At 47.8% G+C, this 18,955-nt stretch overlaps 1 long non-coding RNA gene across 1 annotated transcript in view; it reads right to left on the minus strand.

Moving 5' to 3' along the window:
* Nucleotides 1-397: 397 nt before the first annotated feature.
* Nucleotides 398-18,955, minus strand: part of LOC116796684 — a 38,094-nt gene continuing 19,536 nt past the window's right edge. The window contains exons 2-3 of the long non-coding RNA XR_004360475.1: nt 5,214-5,488; nt 398-680 (exon numbers count right to left, since the gene is read on the minus strand). This is a non-coding gene — a long non-coding RNA (uncharacterized LOC116796684). The remainder of the gene's footprint in view (nt 681-5,213; nt 5,489-18,955) is intronic.

The raw sequence follows: 18,955 nt of genomic DNA on the forward strand, positions 1-18,955 counted from the left end.
TGCAGCTGCTGTGTAACTTGGGTTCTGAGGCTCATGTGCTTGGTAACTAAACCCGGCTCCTCATCAAAGTAATTAATTGAGAGAGCCCAAGGGGCCACTTGAAGCCAGTTCACGTCAGGACACCGTGAACAGCCCCTCTCACTCACTGCAGAACACAGGACTTGGTTCTCAAAAATCCAGCTCAGCTGAGAGCTGGTGGGTATGCTCAGAGTTGTGCCAGGAGTAGCACAGCTGAGACTCTCCCCCCTCCCACCATGGGGCTGTGATGGTCCCAGCTCCCCCAAACCTTGCCATGGAGCTGTCACCTGCACCACCCAGTGCTGGCTGTACCCAGAGGCACAGTGGCCACTGCTCCAGCCCAGGGTCACCGAGGTCAAACAAACCCTCTAGCCAGGACACTTTGTCCTTCTTTGTTCTGGGGAGATACAATCGTCTGTTCCTGCAGCGAATGGGGTGGTGCACAAACCATGTGTCGACACCTCCCACATTTCCCGGGGCTTCAGTCCACCTGTGGAGTCCATCACTGCAGGGTGGGAAGGGAAAACAGGACATTTTCACAGCCTGGTCTCACCAGCTGCATGTGCAGGTGTTGCTCTTTTCTCCAGGCACTTCTTCCCCCTCTCATAGCAAAACCATAGGACAGGAAAGGAGCACTGCTGGGTTCAAACCTGGGATGAAACCTGTTTTACAAGAAATCATTGTATTCTAAAAATCATATCCCAGGGGCTAAATAATAGGATAGAAACAACAATTGCATGAAATCCAAAACCAACACAAGAAAGAAAGTCTTTGAAATCATAGTACCCTACCCAAGAGAGCCCACACTACTTCTGCATTAAGCTTGGAAATGCTATTTATTTGTATTCACATCACCACTTAACTACCTTCAGTTAGCATTACAAGTCTGTCATTTTCTAAGTATATAATGCATAGTAAATACAAGCCTCTGACAGCACAGAAAGGTACAGAAGCCAAAGGGCAGGAGGAAGCACACACTACTCTGGTCCCATTTCATATGCCAGAAGGAGGGATTTGGAAGCACCTTTGCTGTGCTCGCCACAGAACATCCCTGCACTGCCACCCTTGACACCTGTGCTACAGAACATCCCTGCACTGCCACCCTTGGCACCTGTGCTACAGAACATCCCTGCACTGCCACCCTTGACACCTGTGCTCACCCAGGACACTGTGCTGTGCTGGGGAGGACTTGAACTTGCACCTCCCAGCTACCCTGCAACAAACAGACTGCACAATTATCATTTGTAACCTAAAATTCCCACTGAAGTTTTCCTCACAGAAACGTTTCTGTGCTCTCTGCCCTCTCTGCAGTCAGTGCTTTCATTGTGTCCCAGACCAGGTCACACCTCACTGCTGGATGATGGATCTGGAAGTGTGGTGAGCTGGTTTGGGTCAAACAGGGAGCTTGGGAAGCTCAGCTGCTGGGCTGACTGGTTTGATTTCAATCCAACAGCAGAAAGTGCTTGTGAGAACTGAAACATCCAGCAGGTGCTGAAACCTTATTCCCAAAGTGTGAGATTTGCAGCTTGAGACAATTACAGGCTGTGAGGGCCAGTTTGGCCAGAGCACTTCCTGGGCACAGCTTCTGCCCAGGCTGGGGAGGGTCTGTGCAGCTCCCCAGTCTGACTCTGCTTGCTCTGTCACAGGAGCACTAACGAATCATCACCAATTCCTCTTTTTCATCCTGAGAAAGGGGTCTGTCCTGGGCTTTGCCTTTCTCTCATTAACACAGCGAGTGTTAACCGAATCTGACGTGATGACACAATTTCACAGCTTGTGGGCCCTGGGAACAGGGACTTTTTTTTGGCCATACAGCCTGAGAGACAATTCAAAAATAATTAAAAGATGGAACCTTTTATGTGGTTTATGATGCTTTGATCAAGGTTTTTAATTAACCTATCTTGCTTTAAGCTGCTGCAAGTTCATTTCACCCTCATCAACAATATCATAATGGGATTGATTATAATGCAGCAGAGTGTGAGCCATGTGGCCACAGGGCCCCAGCTGCAGAGCCCCTTTAGCTCCTCAGCCTCCTGACGAGTCCCTGTGGGGACGTGGGACTGCTCTGAGGGTGGTGAGGTGGCTGGGGAGCAGGTGGCAGTGGCAGGCAGGGCAGGATGCACCAGATCCTGGTCAGGCACAGCCAGAGAGCCAAACAATGCATCCATCCTCACTCCTGCCAGTGGCAAGGCCAGGGTGTTCATCAGCCAGTCAACTGGGAAGCAGCAATGAGGGCATGGCCAGGACATGTCTCAGTGCTGCTGCCATTGGGAAGGGACATGTCAGGCTGAGATTAGTCAAGCCAGTCCCTACAGTCAGAAGGACACGGGTCCTTCAGAAGGGTGATTTGCTCCATCAGTCTGTGCAGAAACATTGAACCATGAGAATCATGATGTTAAGCCACTGGGGAGGGAGGTATAAATGTCACCTGACATTAGTGGCGCTGCCTCTGCACTGCAAGGGAAGCTGCTCTGAATCAGCTCAGGGCAGATCTGTAGTGGCAGGGAGCTGAGGAAGATGGCAGACGACCATGAGCTATGATGGTCCTGCCAGGAGAGACCTGTCAAAAGGAGCAGAGGGTGTAGGGAGTTAAAGCTCTCCTGTCTTCCAGAGTCCTGCTGCCTCTGCAAAAGCTGCCATCAGAACAAATTTCTGTTCAGACTCCTAAATGTGGGGGTATCTCCATTAACCTCCCCATCTGGGCTCTGCACTGGTCAGAGACTGTGGGCTGGCTGTGTCTGACTGAGGGGGACCGTGATGCTTCCAGCCCAGGAGATGTGGCTGACACACAACTGATCTCCCAAAGTAATGGCTTTATCTGACTATTTGGTACTGACTGATAGAAGCAACAACACTACATCTCCTGGTGCTTCCACTCTAGGTCACCACATCTACTGAACTTGATACTGAACAAGAGCCTAAACCAACGCTGGGCAAGTGAAGGGATTTACAGTGTGCTGTGCCAACAGCTTTCTGTGAGGCGTTGGAATAGGCTGTGCTAATAAACCCTGTGCAGAGCCATCGGGGGGGAAATGCTGAATCATTGCTGCTTCCTCTGAATGGCCTTTGGGGCTGGATGAATCCATTCTTAGCAACTTCTTAAAGAAGCGTTTCTTCGAAAATTGATTTTAAACCAAATATAAAGTTCTGTTCCATACCATTAGCTTAAAGGCAGGCTAATTAAGCCCAAGCTCTAGGAATAGAAAGATTTTCTGAGTCTGTTTCTAAAGCTGTCACAAAAATCCGCATTTTCATGATGCTGTTTTTTTCTTTAAAAAAAAAAAAATCCTGCACCCCAGTCCCACTGCCCCAAGATGTTCCCACAGAAAAATGGCCTCATCTGCTTTTTTCCCCCTTGTTGGATTTGCCATAAAACTCCCAGAAGGGACTGGGACTCCTGCCCCACTGTATTTTCACAACACCTGAGCCACATCTCAGTAACAGCAATCCCAAACAAAGCAAAGCACTGGTGATGGGAAAGAGCTTCAGCTCTTTTTTGAAGAAGGGGATAAAGAGAAAAGTAAAAGATCAAGGGGAAGGAAAAATTAATTTGCTTATACCAGGAACTTTCCTTAAAGACTTGAATACCTGTGGAAAATGTGAGAATGAAATAAGAAAAAGATTTATTGAGTCTCAAAGCCTCCAGTTAAAATTAAATGTGGTGAGAAAAGTGGCTTTCCACATTTAATTGTCTTTGTCACAGTAACTGTGTGTCATTCTCTTCTAAAAGCCTATTAATTCTGTAATTTAGTGCTTGCAAGAGCTGGGAGACAGACAGAACCACCACTGTTTTTTTTTCTTAATTCATTGACTAAATGTCATCAGGCATCAATGTTAGGGGGGCTTTCTCCTACAAGGCTCCAAATACTAAAAACTAAAGGTTTTTATAGTCTACTGAATAAAAAAGTGCTGGCACATCAGTTAACAGAACTGGTGCTATAACATTGTATATTGGTGTCTTAATTGTGACTAAAAGTATCCTGACATGTCCGAAGAGCTGTTGAGTGAACATTTTTCCAAACAGGACAGAGAATTAACTTGTTTGACTACTGCAGCTAGATACAATGTATGTGTTTAGCCATAATTTTAGAGTTTATTCTAAAACTAGCTAGAGCTGGTAATAGAGTTATTAATGCAGAGACAGGCTGGTAGGTGGATTTCTTGACATATGAGACTGGATAACAAGGTAACTGCCAAAAAAACTCCATTACCTTGGAGTCAGCAGCAAAACATCATTCGTATTTGAGTCTTTACAAATCAATAGGAAAGATACTCAAAGAAATAAGTAAATCAAAGCCATCTGTGTGAGAGGAGCTCTCCTGCTCACTGGCTCTGCCGGGCAGCCACAGGGCCGTGGGCTCTGAGAGCTGTGCCATCATCATCATCATCACCATGGCTGGGGGAGAGCTGTGCCATCATCATCATCATCATCACCATGGCTGGGGGAGAGCTGTGCCATCATCATCATCATCATCACCATGGCTGGGGGAGAGCTGTGCCATCATCATCATCATCACCATGGCTGGGTGAGAGCTGTGCCATCATCATCATCATCACCATGGTTGGGTGAGAGCTGTGCCATCATCATCATCATCACCATGGCTGGGGGAGAGCTGTGCCACTGCACTGGGAACAGCACTGGCACCTGCAGAAAGGCCCCGGGGGCACAGCTGGGACCACTGGCATCCTCCCAGCCCCACCTGGCTCTGCAGGTACCCACAGCTCCTTCTGAATCATCAGTTATTACAAAAAAATCACTGGGTGCCCCTGGGCCTCTTCTGTGCCTGAATCAGGATCAGTACCAGAACTGAGGGGTCACCTTGACCAAGGGCCAGCTCTGGAAACTAGAGGTTCTGTGCACTTAAGAAGGAATGCTGAGATTTTACCCCAGTCTCACTCATCCGTTCCAGATCCTCATGTGTTATTCCAAGTAAACCGGGTGCAATTTTCCTGCATCCTTCCTGCAATCCATAGGCAGAAGCCTATAGGAACATTTTTCATTATTTGCCAGCTGTTTCTGTTTCCCAGGCCTGCTGCAAACCACAGGAAGTTTCATAACTGGCAAAATCTGAGATTTAGACAACTAATTTGCTTATTTGAATGCATTTCATACAGCACCTCAGCCTGATTCCCACCAGAACTTCTGCTTTTGTAACATTATTTTCAAGATAATTGAAGTGAAATTTCCCACTCACCTGTTGTCAGGGTGCTGCAGTCCCATGCACAGCACGGTGCAACCTCTTGCCAATCTCCTTCTGGTCCCACACTGTGCCCTGGGATGGGTCCCTGTGCAGATCCTCTGCCTGGAGTGGGCACAAGACATAGGGCATCTCATTGCTGGGCACAGACACTGCTCCCACCACTGCACTGGTGGCACACACACCTTGGCTGGCATCACCATTTTGTCCTCCAGTGCCAGGTACACAAACAGAATGCCTTAGGCTGTCTGGCAATTTATTTTCCACTGATTCTATCAGAAGAGAAAAAAAAAAAAAGGCAAAAAAGCCTTAGATTCAAGGTTTCAGAGTTCAAAACTGATTTTTGCACGTATACTTTGTTCCCTGCTTTAGAATCATCAGGTTTTCTTTCTCCTGGAGAACATAAACAACTGAATTTTAAACCAGACCCAGCGACCAACGTGACATTGTGAAGGACACACCAACACTTGTCATCTCTCCAGATGAGTTGGTAAGTATTTATAGAAGTATTTTCTCCCTGGCAGAGCTCTAACTAAGCAATGTATCTAATTTCCTCTGGAGAAATGTGTTGAAGAAATCAGTAAGATAAGTCTGTCATCGTAAACAGTAATAAATAACTACTCTGGCGTAGTTGCTTATTTAGCAAAGTTATTTGAATATTAATGGTTTTTACAGGTACACCCACAGGGTAAAAATCCTTAACAATAATACCCCAAAACTAAATCCAGGATTTGATGGTCTGGATCACAAGGCATGATGTGGATGAGGTTATTGGAGACAACAATATATGGAATAACTGAAACCTTCCCTGCTCCTCGTGAGCACTGACACCCAGATCACTCAGAGCAGACAACTGATCCCACGACTGCAGCCAGAGGGAGGGGCAGGGATGCAGTGTCAGCCACAGTGTGGGACACAGGGAGGTCGTGCTGGGACACAGCCAGGTTGTGCTGGGACGAGCCCAGGCAGATCTGCTTTGCTGGAGCACGGCTGCCCTGGAGGCAGCAGGTCTCAGGGTGAGAACACAGGAGCTGCAGAGCCACCACGGCTGCACCTCACAATTGCAGCTGCCATGAAAAGACGTTTAAAAAAACCAGGCTTGCCTTGATTCTCCTTTGATTTCTGGTTTTCGTTTTAGCCACTCGGGTTTAGTTTTAGTCAGTTGGTTCTCACTGTGAAAACAACCCCCTTGGCACCTGGCCTGTTCTCCTGTGGATGTGGGTGCAGGGTGCTCCCCCAGACAGTGCTGCCTCACAGGCTCACCCCGCTCCTGCCTAATGACCCTCCTTGCAAAGCCCCACCCGTGCAGCATCACGGTGCACGAATGGCTCCCTGTGTTTCAAGGGCACACATGGCTGCACCTGAACCCCTGGCAGGTGAGAATCAGGGAGACAGGTGGGCACAGGCAAGAGCCCCAGCAGGCCCATTCCACCAAACCACAGGGGCTGGGACAACCTCACTCCTGCCCTTCCCTCAGAGCTCCTCGCCTTCAGCTGCAGGAAGTGAGTGCAAGAGGCAGTGGCACATGGGAGAGCTGGAGGAAACAAAAGGGATGGTGGAAACAAGAAGGATTGGAGGGATGTGTGGGACCCAGGTCCCCTTGGCCTGGCTAGCTGATGGCTTTTGCAGGGCACTTCTCCAGAGAGGAAGGTGTTTATTCTAGAAGGGTAGAAGATGAAAGACCAGCCAGCACAAACACCCCAACAAACTGAATTCCACAGAGGAACTTGCCAAAGACTGTAATTTCTGCTGCAGCCTGACCCACTTCAGGGTTTATTTTTAGTCTCTTTTGGTACAGAACCAGAGCTCTCGAGATCACTCTGTGTACTCATGTGTGTCCTGTGAGTATCCATATGAGTTTACTTCTCCTGGGCTGATTTCAGCCATGGGGTTGGGATGGTGAAGATGTGAAGTTACTGTGAGCTTCATGTTGGTAAGTGGCCAGATGCCTCAGAAATCCTTTATGAACATCCCCAGGGAACAGGCTCAGCTCTCTTTAAACATCAAACAGGTCAGCTCAGCCTGCAGACAGCTCTGTAGGAACCAGGTGTCACCTGTATTACGGCTCAGGAATTCACCTGTTAAACTGCTGCAACAAGGTGTGATATGCTGGAAACATAAAGGGGCAGAACCCACATTTTGTGCTCAAAAGCACCTTGATTTCCACTTCCACCTAGGTTTATATTCCCACAGCCCTCCTCACGTGAGGGTGAGGGAACCCTCACTGCTTTCTCACAAACCCTGTCATTTGGTAAACAAAAGTGTTGAGAATTTCACCATCACTTGACAGGTCCACTTTTCCCAGGTGTAGCTCACAACCCAAGCTCCCTACAAAGCACACGTGCCACCCTGGGCCTCCAGGGTGGGTTATACTTCTCCATATCTGAAGGTATGTACACACACACATCCCATCCACCGGTTGCTGTGTCACAGAGGCCGGTGCCATCCCAGGCTGCCTGCATGGCAGGCGAGCTCAGGGCTGTGACCCAACTGCAGTGACCCCGGGACAGGAAGGACCAGCCCCTGTGAGTGGTGATCCCAGTGGTGCTCCTCAGCCTCCCTGGTGTCAGGGCCACCATCCCCATGGCAGGATGGAGCTCCATGGAATGCACCCTGTCCTCTGTGCACAGCAGTGATGCCTTTGCTTGCTTTGATGTTAGCAGCAGGAGACATCACAGCAGTGCTGAGATGCTTATTATCCCCTTGGGTTCTTTTCTTTTATTCGTCATGGGTTTCAGCCTGTTGTATAATATACATTTTTCAAGTTAAGCATCAAAACAATGAATACAAATGAGTGAGGAAGTGTTCACTTGCTGAAGGAGGAGAATTACTAAGAGCAACACTGCGCAGTATTATAATGCATTTCCACCACTACACCATTTGTATTAATGTATTAGAGACATCTACAAAGACAAATTGCAGCTTAGTTCAAAGGGAAGAACACTCAAATGTCTGTAAAACACTGCAGGCTGCTCTCAGAGATGCTCTCCCTGTAACAACATTTGGATTTCAGATCCCTCCTGGCATCAAGGACAATACTCTCCCGCTCCCTCTTCCCAGCTGCACCAGCTTGTGATGGTGTGTGGGCACCCCCAGGCCCTGAGGAAGGGGATGGTCCCTGTCCCCAGCCCGGGACAGCCCCTGGCTCTGCTGTCCTGGCTGACACCCGCCCTCGCTGACACGTGGGCAGAGCTGATGGCATTGGCTTATCCAAGTGAACACTTCATTGCTGCATACAAAGTAGTACTGAAAGGCTCAGGAATGTCTCCCTTGAGCTTTTCTTCTCTTCAGCATTTAGAGATTACAAATTTCCCAGCATGGATGGACAAACAGTCCCTGAGAACAGGACACATGACTCCCCTCTGTTCCACAGCCCTGCCATGGCTCAGGAACAAATGCATCATTTTGGAAATGCCATTTCCCGCCAGCACCAGCGACCTTGGAGGTAAAGACCAGCAAACTGGGGACACAGAGGTCACCCAGTGTAATAAGATATCTGGCTGACATGAGTCAGAGGAGCCATTTTCAGGATGTGAATATTGTTTACAAATTCAGTCAATTTTCATTTAGTTTTGAATGGGTTTGTCTACGTTTGGGGTTTTTTTTGCCCTCTACAAGCACAATCATCCTTTCTGATCTACTTCCATCTCTCCCTGGCATATGGTATTTTCATCTTGCTAACAGGATCACATTTACCCTGCTAGGCTGTACCAGGCACCCAGTTTCATTCAGACTTCCACTGCTTCTCTCACGCACTCACAGCTATTAGCAAATGTCAGCTGTGGAACAGGGAGGAGCAAGGGAACGAAAGAGGCTGAAGGAAGCAGCCCTGTTTGCATCCTGTTGTGCCCACTGGGCTGAACTGGGGATGAGCATCACCCACAGCAGCTCGGGGAGAGTGGTACAGGGACAGTGGGAGCTGGAGGCACTGGTCAGTGCTGTCCATCCTGGCATTGTGCTGGCTGGGAGCGAGAGACCAAATAAACTGTTTATTTTTCCTGGATATCTCATGTTCGTTAAAAAAGTAGAAAACCAGCTCTGTTATTCCTTAAGGTATCGTCTCTGTCAGTGTCTGTTCCAGTTAAAAGGGACAGTACAAATTCAGCCAATCTACAAGTAGACGTGTCTGGGTTTTGTTTGCTGTGTGCCAGTCTCCTCCTCAGCTGGGATCACCCCTCAGTGCAGATGCCAGGTAGTACCAACTGGAGACCTGCCTCGTTTACATGCCCATCCCTTCCCTGTACCTCTTGCAAGAAGAATTAATTAGTTCAGATGATAAGACACCATGGGGAAGGAGAATCAAGGTTAATAACATATATTAATAAAATATCAGCAAGGAAAAATGACTAGCTGTGTCCCAGCTAAGCCATCTCCATCACCATAATCTGTCCCTGTCTTTGGAAGGGGTTATACCTCAACAGATCAGGAGAGAAAAATAATGGAGATGAAATAGCACTGCAAGATTTCAGCTCCACATCTCTGCTCTGCTGGCAACAACGTGGCGCACAAAGGAGCAAACTGGGTGGCTGGCAGCACCCTGGGAGTTGGTCCAGAAATGTGCTCTGAGCAGGATTCCAGCCTGGTGCAATACTGTGCACAAATGAGGGACAAGGACAGTCCCCTCCATGCTGGTGCTCAGGTCCAGCTCCGGGTGCAGCGATGGGCACACCAGGCTTCAGTTCCAGGGCTGGGTTTGCAGAGTGGGAAATGGTGAGCTGCCAGAGAGCTGTGCTTGTCATCCTGCCTCAAAACACAACCCAAATTCTCCTGCCAGCTTTCCTAAATACATCACTTCATCATTCCCAGTAAGTTCCCCGTTAAGTGTCCCATCAGCAGAGAAGCAGTGGACGCACACCATTTATCTGAGATTCCATCACCGCCCCAGCTAATCACCTGTCCCCAGGCCATGAAGCAGCCAGAAAAGTGATACAGGCACCTTCTGCAACAGGTAGGTGGGAAACAGCATTTTACTTTCACTGCTGACTCTCATCCTTGCCTGGGCAAGGAGCCCAACAACAGGAAATGCAACAACAACAGGAAATGCAAAGTCCATTGAGAGGTGTCCACAAACCGCATTTTCCATCAAATTCTGTCGTCAGAAGGGAAATCTAAATTCATCGCACCAAAATAAAAGGAAAGCCTCAATCTGGAACTTACTTTCTACAGCCAGACCCCAGGCTCCAAACCCCAGCAGCCAGCAGGAGCAGATTTTGGATGCACTGCCAGCCCAAGGGGACTGATTAGAAACAACAGCCCCTCCTTAGTGCAAGCAAAGCAGGAACCTGCTCTGTTCCCCAGCTAGTATTGATTTGTACCACTTTGGAAACCTCTCACCATATAGTCTTTAAATGCTGAGCTGTGAAATGAAAAGACACTTTCACGCCATTAAAGGAAGGTTAATGTAAGATGAAGAAGAGAATATTTGCATTTAATGAGTGAATTTGAAGAGCTCAGCTGGATTTCCTGCAGGCTGTCCCTGGAAAGTTGATTCTTGTATGGAAAAGAGTTTCTTCTTAAAAACAAGGGTGTTCCTCCCCTCTCCAATCCCAAAGCACAGGACACTTATTTAAGTATCATACTGAAACACCTTTGGTCTGGTGCCAGACTAAAAAATAACATCTCCGGAGAATGGGAGGGTGGGAAACCACAAGGAGCCTGGCAGGGAGAGAACCCACATGCAACTGTTTATGAGGCTTGTATGTTTCTCTTCCCAGTTTTCCTTCTTTTTTCAATTCCAAGTGCTGCAGCATAGCACCAATACATTAACTTCATGCCTCACTGAATAACAGTATGTTTTTCCTTTCCCTCTGCTCTTTCATGGGAACACTCGGGGAGTCGATCTGTGCCAGGGATGGACAGGCCCAGCTGGGTGCCTGCCCCTGCAGCCAGGCTGTGGAGAAATGGCTCCTCAGGGAGCAAAGGGGGGTCGTGGTGCCCCTGTCCTGGCCCTGGCAGCTGCACCATCACCCGACACACAAACTTCAACCTTTAACCACCAACAGCTCCTGACGAACATGTGACAGCTGGGAGTTAAAATTCCCACGGTGATCTATGCTCCCATTCATATCTTTTGATATCTGAAAGTAGAGAATTTCAGCGAAAAAGGGCTTTCCACTAAGATGACCATAAATCTCAATGTGTTTACAACAGGAGACTGACCAGAAGAGTTTATTAAATCTCTAAAGGATTTGATGTATATCAAACTGTTACATAAAGTCAATACTTTGGAAAGAACTAGACAATAAATACCCTACAAGAGGCAATATTTCTATCACAAAGAAAGCAATCACATAAAGATTAGGAGACCAATTTCAATACTGAATGCCAGTCTGTTGTAAGAAGACATTTATTGTTTTTCTGAGTTATCACAGAGGAGCAAAATAAGCTATAACAATATTCTGAGCCCAGCTAATCATGCTATCAAAGTCAGAAATACTCTTTCACCTCTTAAAAATCACTTTTCTACTTTGCAAATAAAAAGAACAAACTCTTTCAGGTGCAAAGAGAGGGAGGGAAGGAGATTTATCACAGTGGGCAGTTCAAAATCTGAAAGTGCTGCCCCTCAACTATGAAAAAGGCTTGAGGTCCCTCTGTGGGTGCACCCAGTCTGTGGGTGAATGGGGCAGGCACTGAAGGGGGGAGCCCACCCAAAGGACACCAGGTCTGCCCCAGTTGCAACAGTTGGTTCAAGAACCAAAGCATCACCTGGGGACAAAGGCAGCCTCAGTAAAGGGTTTGGGAATTCTTTCTAATGATTGATAGATGAAGACCTATGACAAAAGATCAATATTTTGCGTGGAAAAATGCTTGTTGTTTTCTTTCTTCCCCTATAAACAGATTTTTTCTTTAATAGCTCAAATTAAAAAAATGAAAATCTCAACCAGTTCAATTTTAGCAGAAGCCAAAGAATAAATGTCCCTAGGGAAGAGTGCTCTGCGTCCAGTATCGACACATATTCCAAGGGCAACTCCCTGCTTCACTCTCATTCCCTATTTTCCCACTGTGAGGTGCTGTCTCCCCCAACAGTGTCCTCCACCCGTGGGTGCCAGCTCTGCCCCACAGCCAAGCCCAGGTTGTGCCCACACCCCCAAACCAACATCTGTGCCCACACCACAGGCTGGGGGGACACTGAGCTGAGAGCTGCAGCTTTGAACTTCAGCCCTGCTCAGTGAGGGCACATCCCAGCAGCACTGCAGGGCACAATGTCCTGCCTCCAGCCCTGGGGAGGAGATCAGACCACGCACTGGGAGGCACTGGGATGCCAGGGGAACACGGGTTATCCAAGCACCATAAAAGCCACTGGACTCTGGCATGGAAACTGCCCGTGGTGCTGACCATGCTGCTGGGATGAGTTTGAGAGTTTGGGTTTGTTTGGCTGAAGATAAATTACAAATCTTAATACAACATGGGAGCTTAAAATTTTGTGTTGCTTTTGCACAGCACGTGTTCCCCCCTGACACGCCAACACTGAGCAGAGAGCACAGCAGGCAGCACGTGCTCTGTGCACAGGCACAAAGATAAGCTCTTTGCAGGAGAGATTAGCTGACAGCCAAAGTGAACACAGCTATTAATAATGACCCCAGTCCTGAAGGGAATCATCAATTATCCTTATCATCTTCAACGTGGATTTCTAGAAAGATGAATCCAGCAGATTGGTGTGTACAGAGAAGAAAGGAAATGACATGGAGCTGTTGCTCATTGTTATCAAGAGCTGAAACACAATGAGATGCAGGTAATTATCAGCAATTTTAACATGACTGTACCAGATGCATCGATGCTGTAACATAGCACACCAATGGGGAGGAGGTACAGGAGAGATACCAAACATGATTTTCAGTCCAAAGCAAACTCCTTATCTCTCACAGGATCCATACAGGGGTGCTTGGAGGCCAACATTTTGGGGAAGTGATGTTCATGGCTGCTAGAAACTCCTTGATATGGACAAAAGGGGACCAGACTAGCCAGTGAAAAGCAGTTTTGTGCTTAAGGCCCAGAAAGGAGGCGGTCAATGTGTTTAGTCATAATTCTGTGGGGAAAAGGAAAGAACCCAAAAAAGCACTAGCACTAGAGCAGGGAAGGTTTTAGAGAGCAGGAAAGGGAGTTACACAGCAAAAAAATCTAAGAGCCCTCAGCTAAAACTCCTACTTGTGCTGATTAATCTAATAGGGGACATCAAGCATGAGTCAGCACATGAAATACATGCCAAAATATTCTGTAAATCCTTTTTTGACATTGAGATGGACCTTAGGACAGGATGGTACCAGAACACGATGTACAGCACCATTGTCTGCTTGATGGATTGGTAGGTTCTGTGACATCCTGTGACAAATGATCTCCATGTTCAGGCTGCAGATTAACTTTCTGGGTCATTTAATAAATGATATGAAAAGAAGTTATTTGAGGGGCAAACTAGAACGGAGTTCCAGTGACATGATACCTCTTGCTGACACTCTTTTGGGGGAATTAATGAGAGTAAATGGCCCCTTCTCTGCTTCTTTCTGCAAGGTGATCATAATTCCATGAAGAGAGCACTTACATGTCACCTGGTTTATTGTGGAAAAATTGTGTTTGATGCAGAAGAATTAAACCCCCTGAGGAGGGATGTGACCATGGCATGAACTCACTTTGAGGACTCACAAGCGCTGATTAATTCCACCATAATGATGCAAAAATACATCCTTATACCAGCACTGTATTTAGATCTGAGCTACACATTAGCTGTGAGGTGCTCCAGCTTCCCAGGTCACTGGGATGTGGATGGAGGGATGGCCACCTGGCCAAACACCCAGCAGAGAACTCTGCTGCTCACATCCTCTGCCTCCCTGGTAGAGCTGCCCACCACAGTCACAGGCCCAGATTTTGCAGTTATTTGGAACTCAGATTCACAGGAAGGTGTCTAAATGGGACTTGAGCTGTTTGGGAAAGAGACTTGCATCCCTCCAACAACCCTGACAGAAAGGCAGAACCAACCCACTGTTCCTGCATTCCCAGTTCATGAGCAGCCTCAGCTTCCCTGGCTGCAGCAGAGGCACGAGGGGGGCAGAAACCACCCATGGGTGGCCTTTGCACATGCAGGGTCCTGAGGGAGGGTTGTGTGAACTGCAGATGGAGCATCCAAGTGCCCAAGGGAGCCCGGCTCAGGCAGGATTTGTCTTCTGTCTCCCCTGCACACTCCTGCCTTCCCCTGCCCACGCCTGCACTGCAGCTGCTGTTTATTCTTAGAATGAGAGAATTCAAGAACAAAAAAAATTAAGCCTTTAAGGGAGAAAAAGCTGAAATTACCTCTGCTTTTGAGCAAGACAGTGGTGGATCCTGCACAGCCACCACAGGGAAGGGAATAAAAGACTTAAAATTACCTCTAAGTCTACAGGAGTGGCATATTTGTAAAAGCAACTGGAACGAACAAGCTAAAATTCATTATCATGCTTTTCATAGACTGGCTATAGGAGCATTATTATTATCAAATCCCTCTGAAAACCAAGTAATACCTTCCCCCTCTCTCCTTTTGTTTTGCATATCGTATCCTAGATTAATATATAACATTAATCAGAAAACAATTCATCCCTCAGGGTTTGATGTAAAGCACTGAGGGCTATTTCATACAGCACAGAAAATGCACCACTGCTGTCAGATGTCCCTGAACCCCACCTTCTCTGGGGGATCCCTAAGGGGTTCTGAGCATCTATGGCCTTTGGCAGCAGAGACACAGTGACACAGTGCAGGGGAAGGCCACCCCAGGGAAGGGAGTGGGGTTATACAGATGAGCAGCTGCCTCTAAGAAGCCTCAGACACTGCACACTAATTTCAAGGGAGACATGCCAGGGCAAGAGGGGACTCTGCACCCCATGCACTGGGCAGGGAGCTGCACAGCACCAGCCTTGGTACGAGGGTACAGTTTAAAAGAAAAAAATTACTTTAAGGCTGAAACCTGGCTCTGGCTGTTGTCTTTGACTCTCTTAAGTGCCCAATGCAAGGTGAGCCCTTAAAGGGTCTGATTGGTGTGTTTGTTCTTTTAAAGGGGTGCTTCACCCAAAGGAGGGCAAAGCTTCAGAGCCCATTTGGAAAGGTTAAGGGCTGCAGAGGAACATCTACAACCCAGGCTTTAAAGGACCTGAAAATTCACTTGAGAAGAGCAGTAAGTTAATTCTGCAGAGCTTATTTCTTCACTAAGCCCCACACCTTTCCCTTGCCCCGTTAAGAATAGCAAGTGGCTTCCCCAGAAGTCAATCTTGCAGTCTAATCAAGCTTGTTCTGTCTAATTGAAGTTAATCACAGGAGACTGCTCAGAGCAGGATGGTCTCGGGAGTGATGCCTGTCAGAGGGGCCCACTGATGTAGGGCCAGCCCTGGGACTGTTGCCTGGAGCAAGCCCTGGGGGCTCTGGATGCAGCCCCACGGAGCAGCTGCCAACAGGGCAGTGGCAGAGGGGCCTCGGGAGCAGCACCCCAGCCCTGGACACTCTCCTTACAAGCAGTTCTGCAGCACAACTCAGCTTCTCAGCTGCATGACACTGTAATTCCTCCCAGGAAATCTCCCAGGAGATCAGCACCAGGACCAGAGACCTGTGCTCTGCTGCACATCTCTACTCCACCCCTAACACCTGGGCTCTGCACAGAGCATAAATGTTTTTATTTCACCTGTTTATTAAGAACAGCTCTGTTCTATTTCTGATGGAACAATAATCTGCACTCTTATGGGGCTGGAGGAGTTCACTTTCTAAAGCAATTTGACAGCAGCTTTACTAGTTTATGGCAGAAAAGAAAAGGTACTTAAGGGGATTTTGTTTGTCACTTGAAAATTAGCCTAGAGGAAAAAGAATCTTCAATTGAAATTTAATTAAAAACTGATGAACCAAAAGCCTTGTAGTGGCTCTGTGAAGTCCCATCCTCACAGCACAAGAACACAGCCCTGATAGGCAAGAAGAAAATAAAAAAAAAAAGAGATTTAAAGCTAAAACCTAAACAGAAATGGGCCAAACCATAGTCCCGTGGCACCAGACCATTGCTAGAGCAGAAACTGTCCCACTGTGCTTAAACAAGAGTTTTAAGGGAACTGCTGAGTTGCTTGTGTACTACTGACAATAGCCCATTAAACTTACTGTCATTATTTCATCCATCTCTTTTGGTCAAGACCTCATGCCCCTGAGGGGAGGGGACGTGTCCCTGAGGCCACACATCCCCCTACACAGTCACACACAGCACCCAGCTGGGGTCATTGCTCACAGCCAAGGTCAGCCTTGGCCCCTAAAATATTAGAGCATGTTCATAAACAGCTAATAAACCCACAAATGAGTGATGACTTGGCACAGGAGGAGGAGAGGTCAGAGTGGTGCTCAAACACTCTGGTCTGCTCCAGAAAGGGAAAGAAGAAAGTCCCCAGGGAGTTCTGGGGCATGTCACTGGTGTCACTGGAGCTGCTGTGGGAAGGGCTGAACACAAGACCTCTGCAGTCACACAGAGAAACAAGTGGATGTGACCTGCAGGAGGAATCTCTGAGGCCAGAGTTTATGGCTTCACTTTCCCGGCTGGACCAATTTAATTAACTATGGGAACATTAATTATTGGCTGTTGCCATTTTTATTTCAGAAAAACCAACCAGCATTTCACCACGTCAATATAATGCAAAATAGCCACTAACCCCAGCCTGAGCTCAGGCCCTGGACACTTTAGATTGATGATAATTTCTTTGCAGCTCTTACTGGCAAAGAACAATTTTTAAAATGGCCCCAAATACCAGAGCAGCCAGAGGGATGAAATTTTCTCAGATACTTAAAACCTCCTGTTTATCACCCTCTGTAGCATGTGATATACATTGTTGTACATTTTCTGCCACAAGTGATTAATGAATAAAGCACATTGTTCAAATAAGCTTAGGATATAAAGAACTGAAGCACTGTGACATGGTCTTAAGGCGACTCACAATAGTTGCCTCCCCCACCTCTGGACCTCCTGTTCTGTTCTGCAAAGCTGAGGGGCTGCAGGAGGCCCTTGAGATGGCAGCCACTGTGCCACCACTGCTGGGAGGTGGCTACTTGGGACAGGGAGGAACTTCAGCCCCCTCTGCACATGGCACTGTCATGAACTCATGCCTGTTGCAAATGCAAACCAAGACCTACCTCAATTCAGTAGAGAATTTGGGCACAACAATGTATTAAAGTGAAAATAATGATGAGAATAATTCCATGCCTCTTTGTGGCTCTGATAGTATGGTTTAAAACTCTTGGCCTGACTTGAACAACTTCTAACCTGCACTAAAAAATGTTTCAGAGAGAAAGGAAAAGTCAAAACAAAAAGACATTGGAGACTCCAGCAGCTCTGTGGTGTCAAAAGCAGAAGGAGGGTGGAGCCTCCTGCTTGGGTGGCTCCTGAGGAGTGTTTGGACCTGGAAGGGAAATGTCCCCAGCTCTCTGGTGCTTTTCCCACTGATGGCCACTGTGGCTCACGCAGAGGAAAAGCAACTGGAGTGTCACAGACTGTCACAGTGATTAGCTGCAGCCCCCACACTCCACCTACACCATCCTCTTCTGAGGCTGCAGAGACCTGTGTGGGGTTTGCAGAGGATCTGGCCAGCTCTCATCACCTCCTGCACACCTCTCCCACTAATGGACACAGCACAGCCGTTTCCCTGAACTCCTGCATTTTTCTTTCCATAATTATCTCCTTTAAAAAGGCACGAATTGAAAATGAGATGCAGAGCCAGCGGGCTCTTTTGAGCTATGGTTATTAGCTGTGTGCAGGATGAAAGTGGTATGACTCCCCAGATAAATATATAGTTCATTAGAAGTGTTTGGGATCACTCTATTCCGCTGATCAAAAGCCTAAATCACACAGTTAGCAGCATTAAGGAGCTATATTATGATTTGAGTTATATCTGGATAAAGCCACTTGAGAAGCGAGGGAAGCCCAGCGGCGCTGGCAGGGCTGTGCTGGGAGCCCAGCAGTCACACCCCAGCTCCAGCTCTGATCCCAGCACACACAGCCCAAGACAGGATTTCATCCTGTTTCCAACAACTTCAACCACTCTGGCTGTGTGGGAGCTGCAGCCTGTGCACACCAGTTGGTGCTCTTTTCCCCAAAACACAGCTGTCAGGTTTGTCTCACTCGGGTTTTAAACGGGCAACAAACCCAACCAGCACTGCCTGTTTCCAGAGGTATTTTTGAAACCACACTTGAGCTCTGTTTCCAGCAGTGTCCCAGTGGAATGCTGTGAGTTTGGGGAATGAGCATATCTTTGTGTCACAAGCCTCCAATGCCTAAAGTGTGTTTGTGCTAAGGAGCACATGGGTTGGATGGTGCAGGGAGGGCGGGGGCTGCAAAGAAAAGCTCTAGTGACAGGTCCTGTCACCTGGCACAGAACTGCTGCCTGCCTGCCCTGGACAGGAACAGAACATTGTGTCCAGAACATGCCCTGCAAATGAGCCCAGAGCACCAGTGTCTGGCAGAGGGGCTGGTCTGCCCCACCCAGGATGCCTGTGAGCACTGTGGGATCTCTGTCCTGCTCCTGCCTCGGTGGAAGGAACAGGAACCATCACCTGGAACCACCAACCACGGGCTGTGCCATTGGACACAACAGAGCCACGTTGGCTCCGTAGTCACGGGACAGGGAGTGGCATGGGTCTGGGGTTACTTTAACCAGCAGTATTTAAATCATGCCTGATGAAATACTAATTCTGGAGAACAATTGCATGCTGATTTACTTGGAGCTACCAACACTGACCAAAGGTGATTGTCCTGTCCCTCT

This window comes from Chiroxiphia lanceolata, chromosome 20 (genome assembly GCF_009829145.1).
Source record: "Chiroxiphia lanceolata isolate bChiLan1 chromosome 20, bChiLan1.pri, whole genome shotgun sequence".
NCBI lineage: Eukaryota > Metazoa > Chordata > Aves > Passeriformes > Pipridae > Chiroxiphia > Chiroxiphia lanceolata.